The sequence below is a fragment of the Dendropsophus ebraccatus genome, chromosome 1 (genome assembly GCF_027789765.1).
Source record: "Dendropsophus ebraccatus isolate aDenEbr1 chromosome 1, aDenEbr1.pat, whole genome shotgun sequence".
In the NCBI taxonomy this organism is placed as follows: domain Eukaryota; kingdom Metazoa; phylum Chordata; class Amphibia; order Anura; family Hylidae; genus Dendropsophus; species Dendropsophus ebraccatus.
The window spans coordinates 232,130,387-232,141,801 of record NC_091454.1 but is presented as its reverse complement, the minus strand read 5'-3'; positions in this window follow the sequence as shown (position 1 = coordinate 232,141,801).

Genomic DNA, 11,415 nt, shown 5'->3' with positions numbered 1-11,415 from the left:
TAGGGTAGAGGGGTGGGTCTTGTGGTGTGGGGGATAGGGCAGAGGGGTGGGTCTTGTGGTGTGGGGGATAGGGCAGAGGGGCGGGTCTTGTGGTGTGATGGATAGAGGGGCGGGTCTTGTGGTGTGGTGGATAGAGGGGCAGGTCTTGTGGTGTGGGGATAGGGTAGACGGGCGATGTCATGGCCCGGGTTGCTGGTACTGATGTTGGGCCAGCTGGTGGGTTCTGGTGTTTTGGAGGCTACTTGTCTCTGGGTGGAGCTGGCTTGTAGTATCCTTCCTACTAAGCTGAGTGTCTGTCAGTAGAGAGCGTGCTAATGTAGAGGGCTCTCTAGAAGCGGGTGATGTGTTACAAACACTGTGGAGGCATATAGTTGTATACTTGTGTAAGCTATACATCAACATTTATTGAATACATATGACATAGTTAATAATCAATCGTCACTATAAAAAACTTTGTATGGGTAAGACTAATAATAAAAGAAATCTAGATGCGTAGGAAATATAAAATAATTGTGTATAGATACCTAACTAATGTAAAGATGAGAAAGATAATCGAATAAAATAAAATCTGTATGATAAAATAAGTGTGTAAAGGGAGCCTAGTGAAGTTGCCTGCGCCGGGCCCAGCGCAGGCAGCTCACCCAGATGTGTATGGCAGTAGTCCCGAATCAGATCTAGCTTGAGCTTATATCGCTGGATGGCCGTTGGAGTGATTGTATTCGTATCCTGGTGAGACAGCTTGCTATTTGAGTTGTACACTTTGGGTGAGATAAGATGGTATTAGATGAAAAATGGTGGAATATCCACCTCTCACCCTGTCGGCGGTAGTTCCCACGGTCCGGTATAGTATTGCAGCGACAGTCCGTGTTCCAGTCAATGCGGCTACTTTGCGATCCGTGCAGTTAAGGTCTAATGCAGCACGGTGAGCTGTCTCCTGTTGTTTGCGGCGAGACAGCTCACCGTGCTGCATTAGACCTTAACTTCACGGATCGCAAAGTAGCCGCATTGACTGGAACACGGACTGTCGCTGCAATACTATACCGGACCGTGGGAACTACCGCCGACAGGGTGAGAGGTGGATATTCCACCATTTCCCATCTAATACCATCTTATCTCACCCAAAGTGTACAACTCAAATAGCAAGCTGTCTCACCAGGATACGAACACAATCACTCCAACGGCCATCCAGCGATATAAGCTCAAGCTAGATCTCCTGATTCGGGACTACTGCCATACACATCTGGGTGAGCTGCCTGCGCTGGGCCCGGCGCAGGCAACTTCACTAGGCTCCCTTTACACACTTATTTTATCATACAGATTTTATTTTATTCTATTATCTTTCTCATCTTTACATTAGTTAGGTATCTATACACAATTATTTTATATTTCCTACGCATCTAGATTTCTTTTATTATTAGTCTTACCCATACAAAGTTTTTTATAGTGACGATTGATTATTAACTATGTCATATGTATTCAATAAATGTTGATGTATAGCTTACACAAGTATACAACTATATGCCTCCACAGTGTTTGTAACACATCACCCGCTTCTAGAGAGCCCTCTACATTAGCACATATCCAATCCATTTCATATCCTGCGAGCGCTGGGATCAGTGGTGCACTCGAAGGGGGTGGACTCCATTCGTAGGGGTTAGGTGTAGCAGACCTTTTCTACTATTTTTTCTTCTCAGTAGAGAGCGGCTTGCTGGCACTGTGCTCTACTGCAGGTCCAGTCCTGAGTTATCCGCCCTGTTCTCTTAGGTGGTCGCCTGTTCTGTCGTAGCTGTATAAATCCTCAGCATAGACAAGGGGTAGACTTCCGTGTCTCTGGTTTCCCTAGAGGTCGGCGCTAGAAACCCATGGAGCTTGGGTAGCTAGTAGTGAAAAAAAACAGGTCTGCTCTCTTCTCTCTCTGGAACCAGACTGACTACCAGAAGGAAGTGCAGACTACAGAGACCAGAGAGGGTGTGTGCAGCTAGGCCTAGTGTTATCTGCAGCTCTACTGTGTGAGAGTGACATCTAGTGGTTGGATTAAGGAACAGCAGCCTCCTGTCCTATAGACTTTTACTAGGGGCGGAACTACCGCTGTAGCTGCTATGGGGCCCACCACATCAGGGGCCCGGTGTCCTGCTCAGCCCTGCAATGTCCTTGGTTAGCCATTAAGGACTTTTTTTGTCCTGAAACTGGCTAACCATGGAAGAGTGTGTACTGAAACCCGGGCCCCCCTCTCACCCCCAGTACCCCAGGGGCCCAGCGCCTCAGACTCTCCTCCTGTTGGCTCCTGAGACAATTCTGGGCAGGCATCACTGGCGAAGCACAGAGAGGAAGAAAGGGAGAGAAGACCTGTGGGTCACATGACCTAAAGGTTCTCAAATTTACTATAAAGAGATCATGCCTGAGGAGAAGGATGAGGGAGAAAAGGGAAGGACAGAGCTATAACTGCTGTGTGTGGGTGTGTATGTCAGTGTCAGTGGTGTGTGTGTGTGTGTATGTCTGTGTCAGTAGTGTGTATGTATGTCTGTGTCAGCGGTGTGTGTGTGTGTGTATGTCTGTGTCAGTGGTGTGTATGTATGTATGTCTGTGTCAGCGGTGTGTGTGTGTGTATGTATGTCTGTGTCAGCGGTATGTGTGTGTGTATGTATGTCTGTGTCAGTGGTGTGTGTGTGTGTGTGTGCGTATGTTCACAGTAGTGTGCGTGTATCTGTGTCAGTGGTGTGTGTGTTTATGTCTGTCAGTGGTGTGTGTCTGTGACTGAGTGAAGTGTGTTAGTGTCACTGGTGTGTGTGTCAGTGGTGTATATATTTGTGTGTATGTATGTCTGTCAGTGAAGTGTGTTAGTGTCTGTGTCAGTGGTGTGTATGTATGTTTGAGTGTGTGCATGTATGTATGTCTGTGTCAGCGGTGTGTGCGTGCGCGTATGTATGTCTGTGTCAGCGGTGTGTGCGTGTGTGTATGTATGTCTGTGTCAGCGGTGTTTGTGTGTATGTATGTCTGTGGTGTGTTTATGTATGTCTGTGTCACTGGTGTGTCTGTCAGTGGTGTGTGTATATATGTCTGTGTCAGTGGTGTGTGTATATATGTCTGTGTTAGTGGTGTGTGTGTGTGTATGTCTGTGTTAGTGGTGTGTATGTATGTCTGTGTCAGTGGTGTGTGTGTATGTTGTGTGTGTATGTATGTCTGTCAGTGGTGTGTGTGTGTGTATGTATGTCTGTCAGTGGTGTGTGTGTGTGTGTATGTATGTCTGTCAGTGGTGTGTGTGTGTATGTATGTGTCAGTGGTATGTCTGTGTCAGTGGTGTGTGTATATATGTCTGTGTCAGTGGTGTGTGTATATATGTCTGTGTCAGTGGTGTGTGTGTGTGTATGTCTGTGTTAGTGGTGTGTATGTATGTCTGTGTCAGTGGTGTGTGTGTGTATGTATGTCTGTGTCAGTGGTGTGTGTGTGTATGTATGTCTGTGTCAGTGGTGTGTGTGTGTATGTATGTCTGTGGTGTGTGTATGTATGTCTGTGTCAGTGGTGTGTGTATGTATGTCTGTGTCAGTGGTGTGTGTGTGTATGTATGTCTGTGTCAGTGGTGTGTGTGTATGTCTGTCTGTGTCAGTGGTGTGTGTCTGTGTGTGCGTATGTTCACAGTAGTGTGCGTGTATCTGTCTGTGTCAGTGGTATATGTATGTATGTCTGTGGCAGTGGTGTGTGTGTTTATGTCTGTCAGTGGTGTGTGTCTGTGACTGAGTGAAGTGTGTTAGTGTCAGTGGTGTATATATTTGTGTGTATGTATGTCTGTCAGTGAAGTGTGTTAGTGTCTGTGTCAGTGGTGTGTATGTGTGTTTGAGTGTGTGCATGTATGTATGTATGTGTAAGTAGTGTGTATGTATGTCTGTGTCAGTGGTGTGTCTGTGTCAGTGGTGTGTGTATGTATGTTTGTGTCAGTGGTGTGTGTATGTATGTCTGTGTCAGTGGTGTGTCTGTGTCAGTGGTGTGTGTATGTATGTCTGTGTCAGTGGTGTGTGTATGTATGTCTGTGGTGTGTGTATGTATGTCTGTGTCAGTGGTGTGTGTATGTATGTCAGTGGTGTGTGTATGTATGTCAGTGGTGTGTGTATGTATGTATGTCTGTGGTGTGTGTATGTATGTCTGTGTCAGTGGTGTGTCTGTGTCAGTGGTGTGTGTATGTATGTCTGTGTCAGTGGTGTGTGTATGTATGTTTGTGGTGTGTGTATGTATGTCTGTGTCAGTGGTGTGTGTATGTATGTCAGTGGTGTGTGTATGTATGTATGTCTGTGTCAGTGGTGTGTGTATGTATGTCTGTGTCAGTGGTGTGTCTGTGTCAGTGGTGTGTGTGTGTATGTATGTCTGTGTCAGTGGTGTGTGTATGTATGTCTGTGTCAGTGGTGTGTGTATGTATCTCTGTGTTAGTGGTGTGTATGTGTATGTCTGTGTTAGTGGTGTGTGTCTGTGACTGAGTGAAGTGTGTTAGTGTCAGTGGTGTGTGTGTCAGTGGTGTATATGTTTGTGTGTATGTATGTCTGTCAGTGAAGTGTGTTAGTGTCTGTGTCAGTAGTGTGTATGTGTGTGTGCATGCATGTATGTGTATGTCTGTGTCAGTGGTGTGTGTGTATGTGTCTGGATGTCTGCGTCAGTGGTGTATGTATTTATGTCTGTGCCAGTGGTGTGTGTCTGTGACTGAGTGAAGTGTATTAGTGTCACTGGTGTGTCTGTCAGTGGTGTATATGTGTGTGTGCATGTATGTATGTGTCAGTGGTGTGTGTATGTATATGTGTCAGTGGTGTGTAGGTGTGTGTATGTATGTGTCAGTGGTTTATATGTTTCTGTGTATGTATGTCTGTCAGTAAAGTGTGTTAGTGTCTGTGGTGTGTTAGTGTCTGTGTCAGTGGTGTGTGTTAGTGTCTGTGTCAGTAGTGTGTGTGTGTATGTATGTGTCAGTGGTGTGTGTATGTATGTATGTGTCAGTGGTGTGTGTGTATGTATGTATGTGTCAGTGGTGTGTGTGTATGTACGTGTCAGTGGTGTGTGTGTATGTACGTGTCAGTGGTGTGTGTGTGTCAGTGGTTTGTTTGTGTGTATGTATGTCAGTCAGTGAAGTGTGTTAGTGTCTGTGTCAGTGGTGTGTGTGTGTGTGTATGTATGTATGTGTAAGTGGTGTGTGTGTGTGTGTATGTATGTATGTATCTATCAGTGGTGTGTGTGTGTGTGTCAGTGGTTTATATGTTTGTGTGTATGTATGTCTGTCAGGGAAGTGTGAGTGTCTGTGTCAGTGGTGTGTGTGTGTATGTAAGTGGGGTGTGTGTGTGTGTGTGTGTGTGTGCATAAATGCACACATACATTGCCCCATTTTACACCTTTATCAGGTGATTGACAGGTCTGCTTCCAAAGATGTTCTGCAGCAGCTGCTATTGATGCTGGATTCATTATGCATCACGAGGTCCCTGCCATACATTGAAGGCTCGATAAATATTCCCCCCATCGCACACTGGGTGGGGTGGTGGAGGTGTGGGTTCTGCTGGATACAGGCTGGACGGGTATCGGCGCTCCCAGCAATCTTTGACATTAACATCTACTGAGAAATATGTAAGAAATGCAGCTGAGCACATTCTACTGTATGTGGCCAAAAGTATGTGCCCCCTTCTTATTGTTGTAAAGACACAGGGAATGGGTAGCCGCCATCCTCACACATTTACTGCAGTGGGGTTGGATTGCAGTTCCTCACGCAACCTGTGACAGGAGTGGCGCTGTAGTGGGCAGACAAGCTGCTGCTGCAGTAGGCATGCTCCATTCATATATGACTAGCCATGGCTGAAGAGGTTGGCTGCAGCCCTGGGGAGTCCTGGGAAACAGCCTGTGGCTTCAAATGTCCGTGTAACAGCCCAGACTATAGCCGGGGTCAAAGTGGCCTGGGCGAGATTATACCCCGGAGTATAATCCAGGCCAATTCATCCCCCTAGGGCCACCTTATACCCCATGAAATCCGGAGCACGAGAATCACAGCTTTGTCTGCAGAGTTATAGAGCGCCGGCTATGACAAGAAACTATTCAGATGGCAACCGATCAGGAGAACATTCCGGGGGTGGTCAGTGTGCCGCGCTGTCTCTCCTGACTCTGCCTTATCTGACTTGGGCAGCCGCGTAATGAAACTCTATGCAGATGACCATGTCTATGCAGTGGTACAGAGACAGGAGACAGGAGTGGGCGCGGGGTGCATGGACTTCTCCCGATTGGTGGCAGTGCATGCGACTTCTCCCGATTGGTGGCAGTGCATGCGACTTCTCCCGATTGGTGGCAGTGCATGCGACTTCTCCCGATTGGTGGCAGTGCATGCGACTTCTCCCGATTGGTGGCAGTGCATGCGACTTCTCCCGACTGGTGGCAGTGCATGCGACTTCTCCCGACTGGTGGCAGTGCATGCGACTTCTCCCGATTGGTGGCAGTGCATGCGACTTCTCCCAATTGGTGGCAATGCATGCGACTTCTCCTGATTGGTGGCAGTGCATGCGACTTCTCCTGATTGGTGGCAGTGCATGCAACTTCTCCTTGCTCGTTCCCCTTATCGGTTGTGGTGTGTTGACTTGCAAAATGATCCTGTACTAAAAAAAAAAAAAAAAAAAAGAAAAGAAAAGAAAAGAAAGACCAAGAAAGATGTATGGAGGAGCCTGCACCTTGGAAGCACGTTGGCACCGAGCACACGAGGAGCTCCCAGCAGTACAAGCTGCACTCCACCTGACGGCATCTACAGAGGTGTAGTACACTAGCAGTGAGTGCTCCCTACACACCCTGGCCTGGTCATCACAGTGTGTCCTCTCTCTTCTTACAGTGTGGAGGTCGCACTATCCCCAACCAATCGCGGCAATAACTAGGGACGCCGGCGACTCCCTAACAACCAGACGGGCTGGTCGTCAGGGATGCCGCCGGGATCTCCCCCAGCATTGCTGTGCGCTTCAGCGAAGCCAGAGGCCGAGTGTGTTGCCCGGCTTCTAACAGAACCATCCCCCCCCCCCCCCCCCCAAAGACGAGCCTCTGGACCCTCACAAGGACCTCTGCTTAGTTGGGTGTTACTGATGAAATTTTGTGATGAAATCAGAGGCCATGGAGATCTCGTGCAGTTACCCTACTCTCTTCTGGGCCGTAACCCTTCCTGTGCGCTAGATATTGTATGGTCCTGCAAATTCTCCTGGAATCTAGAATCCTATCAACTTCAAACTCCAATTCCCCTTGACCGCCACTGGAGGGGGAGGAAGACAAGGAACTTGTGAAGGAGTGGATTTCTTAAAAAGACTTTTGTGAAAGACCGGATGTATTTTTAGTGATTGAGGTAACTTAAAGGGAACCTGTCACCCAGCTCCGTGCCTGTAATCCTCTGTTATCTGCTGCCGGCTAACTCCCTCCTTCCTCCTCCCCCCTCCCCTCTCTATAGGAGCAGACAGGGGACGACTCCTGCAACAAGTCACAATTTCCAGATTTTTTGCAGTGGATGGAAAAGAGGAAGGAGGGGGGGGACCTGGGAAAAGGCTTTTTACATGCAGATAATGGCAGATTTGGCTAATAAACCCAATTACAAAGTTTCTTAAAATCGCCTGGGCTATTGATTTCTGCAAAAAAAAAAATACCACAGTGACTCTTTAACCCCTAGACGACCCTGGACGTAGGGTTACGTCATGGAAGTCTGTCCCCAGACGACCTAGGGCGTAACCTTACGTCCTGGGTGTTTCTCCCGCTATGAAGCGTGCTCCGGAGCAGAGCGCGCTTCATAGCAGGTGGGGGCCGGCTGCAATCAGCAGCCGGGACCTCACCGGTAATGACACGCTGCAGCGATCGCGCTGCCGCGTGTCATTAACCCCTTAAACGCCGCAATCGCAGCGTTTACGTGTAAGTGACAGGGGGAGTCCCCTGTCACTTACCGATCGGGACCCCCGCAGTGTGACTGCGGGGGTCCCGATCGTTGAAACGGACCGCCGGAGGTCTCTCACCTGCCTCCGTGCGGTCCGATCGGCGATCTGCTACACTGAGCCTGCACAGGCAGGCTCAATGAGCAGATCGCCGATAACACTGATCAATGCTATGCCTATGCCATAGCATTCATCAGTGTAGAAATCAAAGTAGAGCTGAGACTCTAGCCAGCACTACATACTGCCCCACCTGTATAATACAGCATCATACTGCACCACTACATACTGCCCCACCTGTATAATCCAACATCATACTACACCACTACATACTGCCCCACCTGTATAATCCAGCATCATACTGCACCACTACATACTGCCCCACCTGTATAATCCAGCATCATACAGGTGGGGCAGTATGATGCTGGATTATACAGGTGGGGCAGTATGTAGTGGTGCAGTATGATGCTGGATTATACAGGTGGGGCAGTATGTAGTGGTGCAGTATGATGCTGGATTATACAGGTGGGGCAGTATGTAGTGGTGCAGTATGATGCTGGATTATACAGGTGGGGCAGTATGTAGTGGTGTGCAGTATGATGCTGGATTATACAGGTGGGGCAGTATGTAGTGGTGTGCAGTATGATGCTGGATTATACAGGTGGGGCAGTATGTAGTGGTGCAGTATGATGCTGGATTATACAGGTGGGGCAGTATATAGTGGTGCAGTATGATGCTGGATTATACAGGTGGGGCAGTATGTAGTGGTGCAGTATGATGCTGGATTATACAGGTGGGGCAGTAGTGGTGCAGTATGATGCTGGATTATACAGGTGGGGCAGTATGATGCTGGATTATACAGGTGGGGCAGTATGTAGTGGTGCAGTATGATGCTGGATTATACAGGTGGGGCAGTATGTAGTGGTGCAGTATGATGCTGGATTATACAGGTGGGGCAGTATGTAGTGGTGCAGTATGATGCTGGATTATACAGGTGGGGCAGTATGTAGTGGTGTGCAGTATGATGCTGGATTATACAGGTGGGGCAGTATGTAGTGGTGTGCAGTATGATGCTGGATTATACAGGTGGGGCAGTATGTAGTGGTGCAGTATGATGCTGGATTATACAGGTGGGGCAGTATATAGTGGTGCAGTATGATGCTGGATTATACAGGTGGGGCAGTATGTAGTGGTGCAGTATGATGCTGGATTATACAGGTGGGGCAGTAGTGGTGCAGTATGATGCTGGATTATACAGGTGGGGCAGTATGTAGTGGTGTGCAGTATGATGCTGGATTATACAGGTGGGGCAGTATGTAGTGGTGTGCAGTATGATGCTGGATTATACAGGTGGGGCAGTATGTAGTGGTGCAGTATGATGCTGGATTATACAGGTGGGGCAGTATATAGTGGTGCAGTATGATGCTGGATTATACAGGTGGGGCAGTATGTAGTGGTGCAGTATGATGCTGGATTATACAGGTGGGGCAGTATGTAGTGGTGCAGTATGATGCTGGATTATACAGGTGGGGCAGTATGTAGTGGTGCAGTATGATGCTGGATTATACAGGTGGGGCAGTATGTAGTGGGGCAGTATGATGTTGGATTATACAGGTGGGGCAGTATGTAGTGCTGGCTAGAGTCTCAGCTCCTATCAGTCCTGGGGCAGGGACTCTGGGCTGTATATAATCCCTCCCCTGTCCTTAGGTCCCTGCCTGTCATAGTGCCTGGCGTTTTCCCTGCATTGTATTCCTGGTTATCTGACTTCTCCCTAGGACACGACTTTGTACTGTGCCGCTCGCCTTTTATTGACTCGGATTTTTATGTCTTGTTTTGTTCTGTGTTTCACTTTAAGATCAGGGACTGATGTCCAGTTGTCCGTTGTCTTACCCACATACTGCCCCACCTGTATAATCGAAGCATCATACTGCACACCACTACATACTGCCCCACCTGTATAATCCAGCATCATACTGCACCACTACATACTGCCCCACCTGTATAATCCAGCATCATACTGCACCACTACATACTGCCCCACCTGTATAATCCAGCATCATACTGCACCACTACATACTGCCCCACCTGTATAATCCAGCATCATACTGCACCACTACATACTGCCCCACCTGTATAATCCAGCATCATACTGCACCACTATATACTGCCCCACCTGTATAATCCAGCATCATACTGCACCACTACATACTGCCCCACCTGTATAATCCAGCATCATACTGCACCACTACATACTGCCCCACCTGTATAATCCAGCATCATACTGCACACCACTACATACTGCCCCACCTGTATAACCCAGCATCACGCTGCCCCACTACATACTGCCCAACCTGTATAATCCAACATCATACTGCCCCACCTGTATAATCCAGCATCATACTGCACCACTACATACTGCCCCACCTGTATAATCTAGCATCATACTGCACCACTACATACTGCCCCACCTGTATAATCCAGCATCATACTGCACCACTACATACTGCCCCACCTGTATAATACAGCATCATACTGCACCACTACATACTGCCCCAACTGTATAATCCAACATCATACTGCACCACTACATACTGCCCCACCTGTATAATTCAGCATGATACTGCACACCACTACATACTGCCCCACCTGTATAACCCAGCATCACGCTGCCCCACTACATACTGCCCCACCTGTATAATTCAGCATCATACTGCACACCACTACATACTGCCCAACCTGTATAATCCAACATCATACTGCCCCACCTGTATAATCCAGCATCATACTGCACCACTACATACTGCCCCACCTGTATAATCTAGCATCATACTGCACCACTACATACTGCCCCACCTGTATAATCCAGCATCATACTGCACCACTACCACTGCCCCACCTGTATAATCCAGCATCATACTGCAGCACTACATACTGCCCCATCCAGCATCATACTGCAGCACTACATACTGCCCCACCAGTATAATCCAGCATCATACTGCACCACTACATACTGCCCCACCTGTATAATCGAAGCATCATACTGCACACCACTACATACTGCCCCACCTGTATAATCCAGCATCATACTGCACCACTACATACTGCCCCACCTGTATAATCCAGCATCATACTGCACCACTACATACTGCCCCACCTGTATAATCCAGCATCATACTGCACCACTACATACTGCCCCACCTGTATAATCCAGCATCATACTGCACCACTACATACTGCCCCACCTGTATAATCCAGCATCATACTGCACCACTATATACTGCCCCACCTGTATAATCCAGCATCATACTGCACCACTACATACTGCCCCACCTGTATAATCCAGCATCATACTGCACCACTACATACTGCCCCACCTGTATAATCTAGCATCATACTGCACACCACTACATACTGCCCCACCTGTATAACCCAGCATCACGCTGCCCCACTACATACTGCCCCACCTGTATAATTCAGCATCATACTGCACACCACTACATACTGACCCACCTGT